Raw genomic sequence first — 18,687 nt, forward strand, 5'->3', positions numbered from 1 at the left:
AGTCAGTTCTGACCAGCTTCCCTGTCCTTATTGAAAAAGGCCTCCTCAGAGCATGATGCTGCCATCACCACGTTTCCCTGCATGAATGGTATGTTCAGAGTAATGTGAGTATGAATATTAGTATTCTGCAACAGATATTTTTTGCAAGGCCATAAAGTTTAACCTTCTTCTAGATGTCTGCTGTTTCCCCAACAAGGCTTGTTGCAAACTGTAAACCATATTTCTCATGTTTTATTCAACAATAACTTTCCTTGTGCTCCTCTGCCAGATTTCTAAAGGACATGACTAATAGTTACTCTGATAAGTAGACTCTCTCACCTCATGTGTGGATCTCTGAAGCTCCTCAAAAATTAACATAAATCTTTTGCCTGATTCTCTGATAGATGTTTTTTTTCCCTGCCTGGTCAGTTTATTTGGACGCCTATGTCTTGGTAGTAACAGTGCTCTATACAGGTCCTTCTCAAAATATGAGCATATTGTGATAAAGTTAATTATTTTCCATAATGTCATGATGAAAATTCAACATTCATATATTTTAGATTCATTGCACACTAACTGAAATATTTCAGGTCTTTTATTGTCTTAATACGGATGATTTTGGCATACAGCTCATGAAAACCCAAAATTCCTATCTCACAAAATTAGCATATCATTAAAAGGGTCTCTAAACGAGCTATAAACCTAATCATCTGAATCAACGAGTTAACTCTAAACACCTCCAAAAGATTCCTGAGGCCTTTAAAACTCCCAGCCTGGTTCATCACTCAAAACCCCAATCATGGGTAAGACTGCCGACCTGACTGCTGTCCAGAAGGCCACTATTGACACCCTCAAGCAAGAGGGTAAGACACAGAAAGAAATTTCTGAACAAATAGGCTGTTCCCAGAGTGCTGTATCAAGGCACCTCAGTGGGAAGTCTGTGGGAAGGAAAAAGTGTGGCAGAAAACGCTGCACAACGAGAAGAGGTGACCGGACCCTGAGGAAGATTGTGGAGAAGGGCCGATTCCAGACCTTGGGGGACCTGCGGAAGCAGTGGACTGAGTCTGGAGTAGAAACATCCAGAGCCACCGTGCACAGGCGTGTGCAGGAAATGGGTTACAGGTGCCGCATTCCCCAGGTCAAGCCACGTTTGAACCAGAAACAGCGGCAGAAGCGCCTGACCTGGGCTACAGAGAAGCAGCACTGGACTGTTGCTCAGTGGTCCAAAGTACTTTTTTCGGATGAAAGCAAATTCTGCATGTCATTCGGAAATCAAGGTGCCAGAGTCTGGAGAAAGACTGGGGAGAAGGAAATGCCAAAATGCCAGAAGTCCAGTGTCAAGTACCCACAGTCAGTGATGGTCTGGGGCGCTGTGTCAGCTGCTGGTGTTGGTCCACTGTGTTTTATCAAGGGCAGGGTCAATGCAGCTAGCTATCAGGAGATTTTGGAGCACTTCATGCTTCCATCTGCTGAAAAGCTTTATGGAGATGAAGATTTCATTTTTCAGCACGACCTGGCACCTGCTCACAGTGCCAAAACCACTGGTAAATTGTTTACTGACCATGGTATCACTGTGCTCAATTGGCCTGCCAACTCTCCTGACCTGAACCCCATAGAGAATCTGTGGGATATTGTGAAGAGAACGTTGAGAGACTCAAGACCCAACACTCTGGATGAGCTAAAGGCCGCTATCGAAGCATCCTGGGCCTCCATAAGACCTCAGCAGTGCCACAGGCTGATTGCCTCCATGCCACGCCGCATTGAAGCAGTCATTTCTGCAAAAGGATTCCCGACCAAGTATTGAGTGCATAACTGTACATGATTATTTGAAGGTTGACGTTTTTTGTATTAAAAATACTTTTCTTTTATTGGTCGGATGAAATATGCTAATTTTGTGAGATAGGAATTTTGGGTTTTCATGAGCTGTATGCCAAAATCATCCGTATTAAGACAATAAAAGACCTGAAATATTTCAGTTAGTGTGTAATAAATCTAAAATATACGAATGTTCAATTTTCATCATGACATTATGGAAAATAATGAACTTTATCACAATATGCTAATATTTTGAGAAGGACCTGTAAGATGTACAGGGTGGGCCATTTACATGGATACACCTTAATAAAATGGGAATGGTTGGTCATATTAACTTCCTGTTTGTGGCACATTAGTATATGTGAGGGGGGAAAATGTTCACGATGGGTGGTGGCCACGGCGGCCATTTTGAAGTCAGCCATGTTGAATCCAACTTTTGTTTTTTCAATAGGAAGAGGGTCATGTGACACATCAAACCTATTGGGAATTTCACAAGAAAAACAATGGCGTGCTTGGTTTTAACATAACTTTATTCTTTCATGAGTTATTTACAAGTTTCTCTTTGTTTACAGCCATTGACATGTCGCAGAGGTTAACAAAGATAGTGGGGCCATTCTTCATCAATGGAAACCTCAAGGCCACTGGATATGCGAAATTGCTACATGATGATGTGTTTCCCTCTTTATGCACTGAATCTGGCACGTTCCCTGAGTTTTTTCAGCAAGATGGTGCACCACCACATTATGGGTGTCAGGTCCAAGCATTCCTAGATGAACAGTTTCCTGGAAAGTGGACTGGTTCAGTTGAATGGCCTCCAAGGTAGACTTTTATCTTTGGGGTCACCTGAAGGCAATTGTCTATACTATGAAGATACGAGATGTGCAGCACCTGAGACTACGGATACTGGAAGCCTGTGCTAGCATTTCTCCTGCGGTGTTGCTATCATTGTGTGAAGAGTGGGAGAAGAGGGTTGCATTGACAATCCAACACAATGGGCAGCACATTGAACACATTTTATAAGTGGTCAGAAACCTGTAAATAACTCATGAAAGAATAAAGTTATGTTAAAACCAAGCACACCATTGTTTTTCTTGTGAAATTCCCAATAGGTTTGATGTGTGACATGACCCTCTTCCTATTGAAAAAACAAAAGTTGGATTCAAAATGGCCAACTTCAAAATGGCCACCATGGCCACCACCCATCTTGAAAAGTTTCCCCCTCACATATACCAATGTGCCACAAACAGGAAGTTAATATGACCAACCATTCCCATTTTATTAAGGTATATCCATATAAATGGCCCGCCCTGTAGAAAACTTTGGATATGGATTCCTAATCCAATCCTGCTTTAAATGTAATGAAAACTTTATCCCTGACATGTCAGATACGTTCCTTGGTCTTCATAATCACTTTGATCACTATTGTTCTCTAACATCCTCTAAGGTCTTCACAGGACAGCAGGACACCTACCAATTAGGCAACTGCAAAAGGCAAATGGTTGAAATACTTATACATGTTTATATTACCCAAGGAACTATACAAATATAACGGTGATATCCTGTTTCTCCAGGTAAAAAAAGCTATAGTAGGAAAACCAATTATTTTAGCTAAGAGGATTAGATCTGTAACTGCACACTGAGTAAACCTGGCTCCCTTTGCCACATCCCTTATACATTGAAAAGAAAATCCAAGCAGACACAGAGTCATTTAAAGAAAAATAAAATCAAAGTTTATTTGTGCCATTCATCCAGTATCCTGTCTGAAAGCATATGCCTCATAGAAAAAGTTTACACTCTTAGGGTCACTCCTCCATTCAGCAGAAAAATACCCAGCCGGGTTTGACAGTGAGAGAGAGACTAAATAAAATCTTGACAATGAGCCTTCTAGAACATAGTGATAGTCAAAGATGTGGTCTGTACCCAGTGGAAAAGGCTTGGCTAAATGCCTGCAAACCTCTCCTTTCAATTGGATCTGGAGATGTTCCTGATGGATGACCTCTGTTTGGGTTGCAGCGGCTTCCCAACACAACTACAAGATGCCAGTTCCCATCAAACTCCACCAGCTGCAGACAACAGCAAATTAATCTAATAGGCGGTCATAGTTTGGGTGTGAATGCGAGGTACTATAAAGCACTATGGCATGTGTAATATTTGATTGAGATAGGCTTGCTTTTATTAAAAGAGTGCAATGTAAAGCCAGCGTGCAAGCAGTATGAGGGGCAGCAGAGATAAATCAGGAAGGATTTAACATATTGGCGCAAAAAAGGTAAGAAAGAATTTGTATGTATTGTTTATAATCATGTGAGAGAAGCATAACGAAGTGACAGCATGCTCTGAGATGATGGATGCCCTTCGACCAGCCTTCCTTTGCATCCTAATGAGCACATTCATATGCCTGGTTTTTGTTGTTTTTCATATTTGTGCCAATTATACAGCTAGTTTCACTTCTTTGGCTTGGCTGAATAATGCCACGTTCTTGAGATAGTCACTTAGGTTATAGGTGATGCTTCAGCTTTTTATGTTCATTTATCGCTGTGTAAAATGTTGGACACAGGGGAGGTGGAGGAGACCTTGAATAGATGTCTGTGTCTATGCTCTTTGAAATATCCAACTATTTTCAGTTTCACAGACCTTATAGGTCTGTTCATATTGGTTTAGAATTTGTATGGATTTTTTGAAAAAAACAGGCATTACTGGCAATAAGGCCTTAAAAACTGGGACAGTTAGAGACTCCACCAGCTGTTTTGAGGAAGAGATGTCTGCCTATACATAATCAAATTAAACTGCTTAGCATTTAGAATAATGTGTACTCGGGAGGGTCTGAATGATATTTAAAGTAAAGGAATAAAACAGGGAGATAAAAAACATATCCACCAAGCTCAACAACCCCAGGAATGCACGCCAATAACAACTGTGACAAAATCAATGCAGCGTGCTGACCGACAGCAGCTTAGCGAGTCCTCGTAATCCTCCATTGGTGTCATTGTGTGGCATCATTGATTATCTGAAGCCTCTCAAAGTGTCAGGGTGACCCGGCTGTCGTCCTGTACAAGTACCAGGACAGTGAACACAGCGGCTCAGCCAGGTGAGTCAATACTCAAAACACCTGAAAGCTTTAACAAATACTGTAAATATTTAGCAAAAAAACACTACTTTTTTCTATAAACAAGCTTAATTTACGTACTGTCCTTTTACACTTTTATTTAAATACAGCTGGATAAAGTATTTGTCAAAACAAACTGTTTTTTTGTCTTTAGGCTCAAATGATTTCGGATATATGGTTAATTTAGTTTACTCTTCTCCAAGAGAAGTTGTTATAATCCTGGCAAGCAAATTAGACTGAGCCAACAAAAGGGATTAGCAAATATAAAGTCCTGTACAGAGCGTCAGGCACTCCAGGTATTTATCCACTACACAATACAATAAGGAGGTGTCTGATGACTTTCCAAATCCTTCTTCAGCATGACAATATTCCCAAACAGAATTATCACACTCCACAACTCTTTGAACAATTTACATGCAATGTACAAGGTAAACCTGGGACAATTTGCTGCATTTTCTTGGCAAAGGGTTATCTTTCGAATGAGTAAAGCAAAATCTAATTTGAGTTCAGTAACCAGATAGACTGGATCCCAGACTGATGTGATTAATCTACACATGAATCCTTAATCAGTGGATCAGTGGTTGATTGCATAATTATAACTGTTGTTATTTGATCCATTATAAATGATGATTGATGAAGGAAAATGTTTTTCTGCAAGGAAGCATTTATTAGTGACATTACATTTTCGCATTAAATTGTTCTCACAGAAATGGTTAAATATATCTAATATTTGGGCAACGATGCACCAATTGTTTGTGTGGTAATCAAAATCTACTAGCGTCAAGCTTGCCTAGAGCAATCCTTTACATTCAAAATAGATATTATTTTACTGGTCCATGAACGTACCATAAAACTCATAAATCCAAATATTTAAGTTAGGATAATTTATAGTAACTAGCTGAGTGCTATAGTAGGCTGCAGTAAGGATATCAAAATATTTCCAACTATCTTGTGCTCAACCAATAAAGCACCCAATGCTAAGAATTCTTATAACCTTCAGTGCTTTTCTCTAATTTGTTGTATTATCATGTGAAATGATGTGCACGTTCTTTTATATGTCTTGCCTATATGCATTTTGTTCAATGTTGTGACAAACCAACAAACTCCAAACCTCTGTATAAAAGGCAATGACAGTAACATTAGATATAGTATACCCTACATATAGCTGCTAACTTTAAAAAAAAAGCTTTGGTAGTCCTGCGTCGGCTAGATAGTTAAAGAGGGAAGGATGTACTAAGGCTCTAGCAGCTGCAAAAGATGTCACCACAAGTTGCTCTTCCAAAAGCAGTAACTTCAGGCACTGTGCTATAATACATGTCCTATTGTTGTCCCTTTGAACCGTTTTTCTTTAGAGTTTCATCTAAAGTGTATGCCTTCACCTCACTTTTTCACTTGAATATAACTGTTCCCCGTTTGGATTTGGACCTGCTATTTCCCTACCGCCTAGCTTGATTTGAATCGACAGCTAATATTTGGGATTGGATCACGACATCCCTATTTAAAATGTTAGGACCTTAGACTTAAGGGTGATGCTAGTTATAAAGAGGAATGCACACCAGAAGCATAGTGGTGGTAATGTGAAACAACAAGTGCCAATTAACGCTTTTAACGCACAATGAACATGTCTTTATCCGAAGATGCTTCTTATGCAGAGATGTATGTTGACCTTAAGTGTCATTCTACCCAGGGTGAGCCCTAAAACATATGCTTAAACACAGTGGGGGGCTCAAAGTGAAGGAATACTGTGATTTATCAATTTCCAAAGAAAGTTTTCTGGTAGGGTTATGATTATTAAAACATAACCCGTGTTGCTGCGACAGTACCGAACAGCCCTAATTGATTATTGCTAGAACTTAGGAAATAGCAACAAACTATATTATTAAAACTCACAAAATTCTTGCATTGATAATTTGAATAGACATTATTATTGTAATTTGATTTTAAATTATTAGTTTAAAACCTTAATGAGCTCTTGGTTTTTCACATAAAACACTCATTAAATTTATCACAATTGAAACTATAGTTATTTCTGTTTAGAAGGGGATTTTGGATTAATGCACCCCTATCTAATCTTAAACTATTCCACCCACAAAAATAATAATAAAATTACTAATGATGTCAGTATACATAGGGGAAAGCATTTTGACATTATGTCTTAAATGTTTGTTTGGTATGATAATCATTATCTTGCTTATTATCTTGCTTATCAAAACAGCAGAAAAATTACAAGTTATTCCTTGCAGTAGCGTAACTGAAGAAAAGTGAGAAAGATTAGGGACCAAGATTCCTACTGTTGCATTATATAGGGTATCTCAAGCACCAGTCGAAACTATCTACAACTTTGCAGGTGGTCCAGAAGGCCATTGCTTTTATGCATATCAATAATATCACATCCTTTCAATTTTGGAACTTGGCACTGAATTTTGTTATGACGGATCACAGCCATAAAATCCAATCAAATCCAATAATTCCAATTTTAACTTGCTGGCATGTCTTATATCATCATATATCGTGCAATACACTAGCAGGGTTCGAGGAGAATGCAAAGTAGTGCACTAAAAATCATAAAAATTCAATAATCCAGGTAATTTAGTGCCTGGAGAATGCTGGGGTAGTGCTGTAAATCATACCTGGAGTCGTGGCGACTCTACCAGATGGGGGTGAAGGGTTAAGTCCAGGAATAGCATGGGCATAGCAGAAAAATTAGCACATGGAAGGCCCTCGAGGTTGACAAATGGCCAGTTGTGGGTCGATCACAAACTGACTTCAGCTGCACCTGTTTTGCACAAAGCTTGTCAACATGAGAAAGATTATGCCCCACATGTCTCTACAAGATTTATTATAAAGATTTCCTCAGTAGCATGCAGTTGTTTACCAAGCAAACCCAGAAAATACTTGCTTTTTAATTAATAACCCAACATCTTGAGCCAGATTTCAAAATAAGTTTCAACTGCAATTAAAAAATGGACTCATCAGTGCGTGACTTGTCAGCATACACACAGAGACAGTTTTCCCTACTACCATCTGTGGGCTTCATTGTCCAGCTTATTTTGTCAGTCAGGAATGGCTCTGCTGCCAACATTTATTAATTCATTAAGTTTTCAATTCAAAACAGCAAGAGAACGATGTGTTCACGCTTTTCCTACAATGCATGGCTTATAAATAACCAGCTTAGTGTGCCAACAGAATGTGTAGTAAATGCAATTCCCAGTTTCTCAGCTGCTGTACGCGGTTTGTTTGTGCATGTAAGTAATGATTGTGTGTGCTTTTGTTTCTGTATGCATTTGTATGGAAGTGTGCACAAAAGTGGAGGCAGAAGTTGTCTTGTCCACTTATATCAGGAGCACCTCCTCAAGGTTGTAGACATGGAAGTGGGCCTAAATTACAACAGCAAGGGGCAAATACCAACCAGAGACAAAGTGTAGACCACCGGGTTGACATCGACCAATACCCCACAGGCTCCCACCACCCACAGCATTGACTCGATGTAAGACAGACCACCCCACAGCCCTAGACCACTGCCTAAAGAAAGGACCTATGCTCCACGGATGTGCAGGAGCAGCCTACATGCCAGTCCACAACACCACACCCAATTCATCCCCCCTCAACAGAACTGTCAAGCAGCTAAAGATTTTGGCACTACTATCAGAGCACACCCACTACTGGGTCCCCCCAAATATTCACAGATGCCACCGGACAAACCAACATATCTATCTAGTCCCCAAACCCCAATCACTATCCCTGCAGCTGAGAGCTTGCACAGGGTAAGACCACCTTCATAGCTAAAACCTACACCCTACAGACACATTTTCTTAAATGCACATTGGGTGGTCCAGAGTTGTTTTTTAAAGGTTGGACACAAGGAAATACCATGAGGAAAAAAGCTCAACTGTGCTTGTGTGAAGTTGCTTAACAAGCAACGGATACTTTTATGTAAAGTTGCGCTCCTAAATGGGTTTGGCTTTGTGAACCATTTCAGCTTTACAATTGGTCAAGAAAACCACAGACGAAGTGCAAAAAGGAGCTGATGTGTGCCAATGTATTCTGAAGTGATACTAGCAGGAACATTTATTCTGCAAGAGATCAAGGTTTCGTTCATTTATTCATGCCCCTCGTGTAGCATGGAATCCAAATAACAATCAAGACGAGAGCTTTGGAGATACGTAGAGAGATGGATTTACATCCAAACAGCTTGAGGGCACTGGCTTTAACTCTACTTAGGATTGGATCAGAAACCAATTCTTGGAAGCATTCTCTTTTAAATTGTAAGCCTGAGTATTCCGATGGATACCGCAAACTGTCGACAAACACTCAAGAGACTTTATGCTTTACTTTAAAACACTCGGAACACCAGATTTCATTGAGCCGTGGAATTAACATTTCTCCTACCTTTGATCCAACCTTACAACCCAACACTGCACTCAAACTTGAGACACACACACACACACACACGACAGGCAGGGCATGCATTTTGTCACATGCAAATGAAGAGCTATGCAGCTATTAGTCTGTAATGACTGACAGTGAAATACTGTCCAAACACACCCACACTCCACTAATAGTTGTTTACTTTGTCATCATTACTTGACATTGTAATATTGGATGGTCGTGTCAGGCAAACAGGTTTAGCTGCTTATTTATCTGAGATGGTCATGACTCCCCAGAACAGCTCTTTCTGCGGAGTCAGAGGAGCATGCTGGGGGAGTATACAGAGGAGCAGGGTCTGCATCATAAACAGCACAGATGACTAGAGACTTAGAGTGAAAGGCAGGATGGGAACAAAAACAAGGTAATGTTAAGAATGGTAAATACTCACTGTACACTGCCTGCTTATTTTTTCAAACCCTGCACTGGAGTATAGCTGTAAAGGTTACACCAGATCTAATATGCATCCTCATAATTATTTAAAATGTTTATACTTTTGTTGGCAAATTACTGTAAGGAAGAAAAAAAAGGCTGTTCTTTATAAAAACAGTGTTGGTGAAAGTGTGAGCAGAATTCACAGCTGCAGGGTGCTTGGGGGAAGCAGGAGGCGTAAAAATGGCTGGCAAACTTTGAAGCAAATAGGGCACCGTTTTACTCTGCAAGGCAAGGGAAATTGTGCCATGAAGTAAAAAAGATTTAAGTCTATCTGTGCAGAGTTAAACCCCTAACCTTAATTTAAAAAGGAAGGGAAGGGGTCGTGCAGACGCTTTTAGTGTGGATGAAAACAGCGCGGATAAAAGAACTTAAAACAAAGAGCGACACTGTGTCGGAGGAACCCAATTAAAACTTCAGGGGATGGATGCATAAACAATGTGTATGTGCAAAACACATAGGCAGTCTTTTCCAACACACTAACCAGTCTTTACAAAGAAATAATGGGCGGTGGAAATCAGAACGGGTATACGTGTTCTTTAAGTGATATCAGTCTGATATGGTGAAGTGGTTTAAAATGTAAAGAAAAGAGAATTTAAGATGAAACAAAACAGACAGTGAATCAACTTGTTCTTTGTTTATTTGTGGTTATAGCATGTTTCAGGCCTAATTTATATTAATTAATGTAAATAAATAATCAGTATCAATCAGTCTCAAGGAGAGATTTTTTCATGTATTTATAGAAGCAAATCTATTATGTTTTTAAAAATAAGGTTATTTTAATTAATAAAGTTAATCACATGTAAGCCATGATTATATTAATTATTAATTAAACTAAGCTCTATTTTCTACTGATTTAATAAACTAAAATCACCATAAAATGAAATTAATAACCTTAATTCTGTAAACTAAAGCTCAGATGGGAGAGTTTTTTGAAAAATGAACAAACATTCAAAATATAATTTAGGCTTGAAAAAAAAAAGGCTCCGGAGATGAAAACACCAGGACATTTTGAACGTTTCCAAGACACCCGGAAATGGCATTTTTCAGCTTAGGACCACCCAAGCCGAAGAATCAGAAAGCCTTACTGAGGTCCAGATCTTGTTCTGTCACCTTTTTTCTGTCACCTCTCAGTAACCCTCAGTGAAACAGGTCTGTTGAACTGTGGTTCTAATGATCCAGTTTCTCAGCTCAAACTCTTGGCACAAAGTCAATTCGAACCAACCCGAAGGATCTCCTGTGACACGTAGAGGCAGTATTACGTAGGTTTGGCCCAGGTTGTTGGATTGTTTTCCCACAGTGGATCACTCCAGAACCAAACTGATATGTCAGAAAAAAAAAAAAAAAAAACTTTTAAGAAAGTGTTGCTTAGCTCAAAATCAACATTTGATTTTCCTTTTAGCAGTCGGTGTTTACTCTGTTTCTTTTTCTTTTTTTTTCTGAGTTAGCACACAACCCTCAGTGGCCCTGCAGCTACTGGGGAGGGATTCTTCACAAGTCTCATTACAAATTATATGTGGACTATGGGCAATAGAGAGCATTGCATTAGAGAGCCAATGACAGAACATAATCTATTCTGTTGTTGTTTTTTTTTTTGCTGCATTCTTTAAAGTAGCAATAATAGAAACAATTGTAATTGCAGATATTATGATCCTGTTTAACAAGGTTCTGGAGAGATTATACATTTAATTCTGTTTTGTTGATTCAGGGAAACGTCTAAAATAGGCTAACATTGGAGTCCACTGTTCTAAACACTCACTTAGGATGATGTCAGAATGGGATGTTGCCCATCAAGGGCACTTCAAAGGCACTTAAAGGATAGATCTAAATGTCTCTAAAAGGTCAAATCTAATGTGTTCATGGTCACTATGCAGTAAATTACGGGGCACATCAGCACACCTTGACTGCACAGCATTTTCAAAACCTTAATTATTAAACAGGTAGAAAGCATAGGAATAACTAAAGCATAAATTAAAATGTATTCCTTGCTTTTTTAAAGTTGACCAGAATGTCTATGAACTTTTAATTGGCTCGCTATGATTTACCTTTTACCTAAGATATAAAATGGCATGACACAGAGGCCAAATTCTCTTTGCCAATTTCCAAAATGGGAAAGACAAGAGAACATGTCATTCAAGTCATCAGAAGTGTTTTGATCTTTGTGTATCTGAAAAAAAAAAAGCTATACTTTGTCCATATCAGAGCAATATCAAAAATTATTAAATAACTGGTGACAAACAAAGACATTTATTTGTCACTACTTGTTTGGCACTAGTTTTGCCTTAGGACTGCAACAAAGAGTGGCATCTTGGGTTCACCAATTTTCCAGAAAACACTTTATTTTTATGCTTTCATACACATCTGTATGATACATGCCAAAAAAGTCCTCATTACATGATGAGTAGCTGGAGATTACTGAGATCTTCTGTTTCAGGATGATTGTTGGCTCATTTATAATCTTCCACAGGCTGTTTTTGAGAACCAAGTAAGAAACTTGTTCCAACAAAGCTTTGATGCTGTCTTTGTTGGAGCTGGTGGGAATTTCAGCCCTTGTTTGTAAGCTAGCTGTCTATATTGTTAGTACTTCACCAGGCTAATATACATTAAAGTCATAGAGCTGATTGTTTTTTGCTGTGCTTTCACTTAATCAATTTGTGTTTCAGAAACTACGAACTAAATTAAACAAATTCCCTTCTCTTTTTCACTTTCAAGCATCTCTGTCATTTAGGCATACAAAATATGATTTTTATTTGCTTCTTCTTCATTACGCCTTTTAAGTTGTGGTTGAAACAATATTATTAAATATAAAGGATGAATACAGCGAACGTAACATTTTTTATTCATGTGCAAAAAGATAACCTCAAATAAAGCTCATGTTCTCACACAGTTTCATGAGATTTACAAATGAAAAATATGAATAAACAGCTTCATAAATATACAGAGAATAATTCATATGTGCCACTTGTATGCAAATTTAGGCCTTCATACATTATTAGTCATGAAACTACACCCTGTTTTATGCATCTGGACACAAAAAACGCCCAATTTATGGTGACATTTTTTACTCCTGGTAACTCATCTGCGGCAGCTTTGTGAATCCTACATGAGCGTACAAATACGATCAAAGCAGGTTGTGTGCATGCAAATACAATCCACAAAAACAAAAAGAGCAGCAAAAGAGTTTGTTTTTTTTTTTACCCATGAAAAGATAAAGAAAACTGCAACATGATGTAGAATGGCTGACGAGTCCATGTTGCGGAGGAAGAGCCGTGTAAACTGCTTAGCAAGGTCAGACACCTTTGATTTCTTATCTTGAAAGGGAAACAGATTGCTGTTAATGTTTTATCTCCTCCATGATGAACGCCTTGATTCTGAAACTAGGTGGCTTCATTAATTAAAGAAATGCCGGCTTTTGATCGCAGGTGGAGGTGTTTCACCGTCGTTCTCGTCCCACTCATCCTTGCAACTTAGCTGCTGAGATGTGATATTCATGCTTTTGAATCTCACTGTGTAGAGAGATTTTCAGCCAATAACAGTACCCACCTGCAGTGAAGATGAATATGTAAATTTGAAAAGTAGGTCGGAGATCAAATTTCATTGGGTAAAATCACAGCTGAAATATCCTTTCACCAAGCAGGGGCCCTCAGCCAATCTGATTCCAGGGCGACCTTCTGGATGACTGCCATCTTTCAGGTTTAGCTGATAAAAGTATTCAGTCGAGACTCATTTATCACCACCCGAATAAAGGCAAGAAGCCCACTCAGGCAAGTAATTTAATCAAAGTGGTCTTTTGAGTTTTAGAGAAATCAAAGCTGAGGTTACAAGTGCTACAACACAGTAGCAGTGACAGTGCCTCAAACCTTCTGTCTCTAAACCACCATATCATAGAAAGGCAAACTGCAGGCTTAGCGACCTGCTCTTATTAAAACTGCAAACATGCTCAAGCTCAATTTTATTTTCATTACTCAGGTTTACTCAGTTTAATTAGTGGCCTTAATCTGCAATTAGCTCCGAGGTCAACTGTACTCTTAACTTAAAAAAAAAAAAAATAAACACACTGTTTTGAAGGAACATGTACATATTTAATTAAACTGTTAACCCATGAAATGTCAGAGCCACTGAATCCTATGCTGTTTAACCAGCGTGATTAAAAAACAAACTGGTGCAGGCCTGACAAATTGATCTTTATGACTTAATTTCATTAAACTTCTATTAGAAAGAAAACAACAGATCAATGCTAATCTGGTATGGGGCAGGGGGGTTGTCAGTACAAACCTTAAAGGTTGCTTACATTATCTTACATTATAAGTATATATATATGAAAGAAAGAAAAATGGTCCACATTCTGTTGTATCTAGATGAGGTCATACACCTTGAAATCCTTTGAACAGAACAATTTACATTGTTGGCTGACTAAACAGAACCAGCACCTGTAAAATCCTCCAGAGACCTTTTAATAAATTAAGAGCCTGACTTAATAAGCGAAACTGAGCAACACTACTTTTATATTTAGAAGATAAATGTCTTGGTTTTTGCCTTGTAAGATTGCTTTCTTGTTGAAAGTCGAATAAAAGCTCTCATCTCATTTCTTTTTTTTTAAATCAGACACATTGAAAGCTGCAGCTCACAAATACATTTATTTTTTCATTTAAAGCCTCTAAATACCAAGGCTCATCTTCTTTAATGTCAGCAAAATGCTTTGTGTATTTTGGTTTAATGGATTCACAGCATTTGAAGGCTAAACAGCTGCAATAAAACTCAGCACCTTTCATGTGATAGGTGACTGTTAAGCAAGAGAAGTCTGACCATATATGAATCAGTGGTGGCCATAACTCAAACAGCATATAAAGAATTACGAAGCATTTATAACATCATAAACAAATGGAGTCATTTATCTATACATACCGTATTATCGTCTTGGTAAATAATATCTGAAGGATTTTACATTAAAACATCACATAAATATAACAAAACTGCTGCAAAGGGGATTTCACGTGGAAACACAAAAATGCCTTTAAATGTCTTTTGGAAAACTTTAAAAACTTAATTTGTGTCCCATGAAATCTATTTTTTGTAACAATTTCTTGAAATAATTTTAGTTTTCCACAAATTTCTTTCTTTACCCCATTTTTCTGAATTCCATGTTTTACGATGTGAGAAGATCCTTTCACCTAAAAGGTATTCCATTATGTAAACAGCGTAGTAGAAAATTAATATCTTTTAATGAGAATAAATAATATCTGATAGTTAAACATTTTTTCCTACCTGTCATTCGTTTAAGCAAAAAGAGCACATGTTTCATACAGAATAACAGCAACGTAACAGTCCGTTTTTAACTGAAAATTCATACAACATTTCATCAGTATTACCTGGTGTACAATAGTGTTCTGATTGTGTCCTACTATGCCTGACTGGCCAGTAATAATGCCCAGGATGCTGAAATCTCTCATGTCTGTTCTTGACAGCAACAGATATTTTGTTCTGACAGAGTTTCTTACAAAATTAGCCTTTATTTGCTGCTCCAACAAGGGTTTAGCGAGGATTAAGAAAGCCACTGTAATGTTCTGACAACAAAAGACCTCAAGGCTAGCTCTATTCTATCATAAAGGGAAAGTGGGCATGTGCCCAGGGGTCCCGTGCTCACAAGGACCTTTGTAAAGGACGGGGAAAAAAAGAGTAATCCTAGAAAGTTGAATCAATCACAATCTAAAAACAGCAGTTTCCAGTTAGATTTTAGATTAAGTGTTTACTAGAGATTAATCAAACTATTCTGCCTTGATTGGGTAATGTCCAGCAGAGGTGAACGCAATGAGCAGGTGAATAATTTGCATGGATTCAAGATCAAGTTTTTAAAAAATCACATCCATTTCTGTTCAGCTGATTTAGGACCAGTTTCTCTGTATCTAGAAGAAGTCAGTGGAAAAGTTTAAGAGAGGTACAGCTGAATGAAAAAAGCCCTCTGGACAAACAGCTTCTTTAAAAACAGTTTGTGATGACGTAGCTTTGAATTTTGCTCGAGAACTGAAAACAAGCTAGCTTGAGGTCCTGAAAATGTTGGCTAACATAAAAGGAGGCATGTGAGGAGAGTTTTGGGGCCCTGGGTTTAAAGACAAAGCAGTAAAGATGAAATTACAATTTCATCTTTACAATATTACAATATTTGTGCTTTGCAGTTCTGCTGGTATAATAACTGCATCTCTGCAGTGTGATGTACTGTAGTAAGTTCATCAGATATTTTATTTTTCCTCTGAAGAGTTGCTTTCTGAACACTGAGTTGATGATTGTACGATTTCCTCTTCAATTACACCATTAATTCAGTAATGACTGCTATGTTTCTGTTTTAATGGTTGGTTACCCAGCCCCACCTGCCCCCATCACCCTCTGTGACTCCACAATTGACACTGGGGAATCTTTCCGCTTCCTGGGAACCATCATCTCCCAGAATCTCAAGTGGGAGCCAAACATCAGCTCCCTCATCAAGAAAGCCCAGCAGAGGATGTTCTTCCTGCGGCAGCTGAAGAAATTCAACCTGCCAAAGACTATGATGGTGCACTTCTACACAGCCATCATTGAGTCCATCCTCACCTCCTCCATCACCATCTGGTACGCCGCTGCTACAGCCAAGGATAAGGGCAGGCTGCAGCGTGTCATTCGGTCTGCTGAGAAGGTGATTGGCTGCAGTCTACTGTCGCTCCAGGAACTGTACACCTCCAGGACCCTGAAGCGGGCAGGGAAGATTCTGGCAGGTCCCTCCCACACCGGTCACAGACTCTTTGAGACTCTCCCCTCTGGCAGGAGGCTGCGGTCCATCTGGACCAAAACCTCACGCCACAAGAACAGTTTTTTCCCATCTGCCACCAGCCTGGTTAACAAAGCCTGGAAACCACCCTGACATTCTCCCTTTCCCCCACACACCCCCTTTTTTTGCTGACAGGACACCTGTAACCTACAACTCTATGCGTTACATTAACGCTCAGCTTGGACTCCTGCTGTACTTGCACAATGATCTCCTGCACTGTTGTACTGCTCTCGCACCCAATACTGCTCTATATTTACTCTCACTCACTTAAAACTGTGCACATATATTTATATTATATTGTAGATATGTTTATACTGTTTAATTTGTACTGTATTGCACCGACTACGCCAAAACAAATTCCTTGTATGTCCAAAAACATACTTGGCAATTAAGCTTTTCTGATTCTGATTCTGATTAACAGTCATCAAGAGAGGATGCATGGTAGACTTTTGACACAAAAGTGCTGATCTTTACCAGGTTCTAAAAATATTTAAACAAAACCTCAAATATTTAAAAACACATCACATATGTGTGGCGTGTTTTTGGATGTGGGGCCCCTGAGTCTTAATCAAAAGTCTTTAATCAGAACCAGCTTTAATGGCCAATTGTTTTTTGTGCAAATATTAAAAGTGCATCACATCTCCACTGAGGATCTTTCTGTGAGTCCTTTTTTAAAGCTAGGCTTGATAAAGTAGTTTTTAGCAGATTTCAGTGTGGATCAAGTCAATTGTGTCGCTCTAAGTATTGTAACTCTTAATGACTAATGTTATAGCATCATGGAGCATTGTGCTGTCCTCAGGGCTGTCCCTCCTGTCCAAACAGAGACAGTAAGAGTGCAATGCAGTAGAGTGCAATGTGGAGACCAATACTCTACACATTGCACACTAGTTCAATGTGAACACCACTGCAAAGGGTTACAAATGGCATAGATTTCATTTTATTGGATGAATTTCACAATTCCTTTCGCATATTTAATTTTGCTAAAAACATAGGCCCCAATCAGAGTTGCCTAACATCGATGTGTTCAAAAACTCACAAAGGACTGTTTGAAATGCAGTATTTGTTGGCTAATATATTCCAAGTGTCAAGAATGCACACTTTACCTACCAATGCAACATGCTGCCAGCTGGATGGACACTTACTGCAGTATATGCCAAGACCTGACACATTACACTGCTCAAGATGCTACAGGTCAAACAGGGTGCTGAAAGCACTGATGAGTAAAAAAGAGGTGAAGAAAATGTGCATTTATAGCAATTAACATCGTTATTGCAACATTTACCGATGATATTGTGATTGGATGACTTTCTAATGTTGTAGTTTCTAATATTAGTGCTAATAAAAAGACATTTTAACTGTTTTCAACTGACTCCTTTAGACTCATTTCAATAGTTCATTCAGAATTTTAGTTTTGCTGTCACACTGCAGCAAAATTACATGCTACATAATGCAGGTTATCAAAACAGGGTGTGCAGTGCATTTAGCAATTAGAGTGCTTCCATTCATAAGAAAGATAAAAATGTAGGGTTTCGCAAGTTATAAGTTTGCCATCTTATTTCTGGGGGATGTGAATTTAAGCACCAGAGTTTCAGTTGTGCCAAAGGGACCATAAAAGATAAATGATCAAATAACATGAAACTATGAGGGATTTTCAGAAACAAATTCATAAAATACCATTTAAAGTGTTTTTAAAAAGGTATTAGCGCTGTTCTCAGGGGGACAGATCAATAACAAAGAAAGAGTATCAGGGACAGTTCTGCAGCTTTATAAGGCTCAGATAAATGGGGCCAGAAGGCAAACACTGCCTCAACACTTGACCAGCTGAAGCAAAGTCCAGTTTCAAGAGTCCTTTCGAAACTTGCAATTATACCTAATCTATTCACTTAGTTTTGAGACTAAAGCGACAAACCCTGCAGTCTTACTTTAAAATGCGGCGTCTGGCTGCGACATGGCCTATCAACTACCGAGAATATCTCCTTTCTTCTGTAACAAAAAGACGCTACCAGTTGTCAAAGCACTTTTCATCCTTGAACCCATGTCTCAATAGAGCTATAAATAACTGGTCTCTGAAACTGCATTAATGTCCAGCTCATTAGAGCCAAACATTAGACCGGAATAATGGTGCCAGGGCTTG

The 18,687-nt window shown here is 38.7% G+C and overlaps 1 protein-coding gene across 2 annotated transcripts in view; it reads right to left on the reverse strand.

Moving 5' to 3' along the window:
• negr1 (neuronal growth regulator 1) overlaps positions 1-18,687 on the reverse strand; it is a 234,616-nt gene that overhangs the window by 68,209 nt on the left and 147,720 nt on the right. The window lies entirely within an intron of this gene.

This window comes from Girardinichthys multiradiatus, chromosome 9 (genome assembly GCF_021462225.1).
Source record: "Girardinichthys multiradiatus isolate DD_20200921_A chromosome 9, DD_fGirMul_XY1, whole genome shotgun sequence".
Lineage (NCBI taxonomy): Eukaryota > Metazoa > Chordata > Actinopteri > Cyprinodontiformes > Goodeidae > Girardinichthys > Girardinichthys multiradiatus.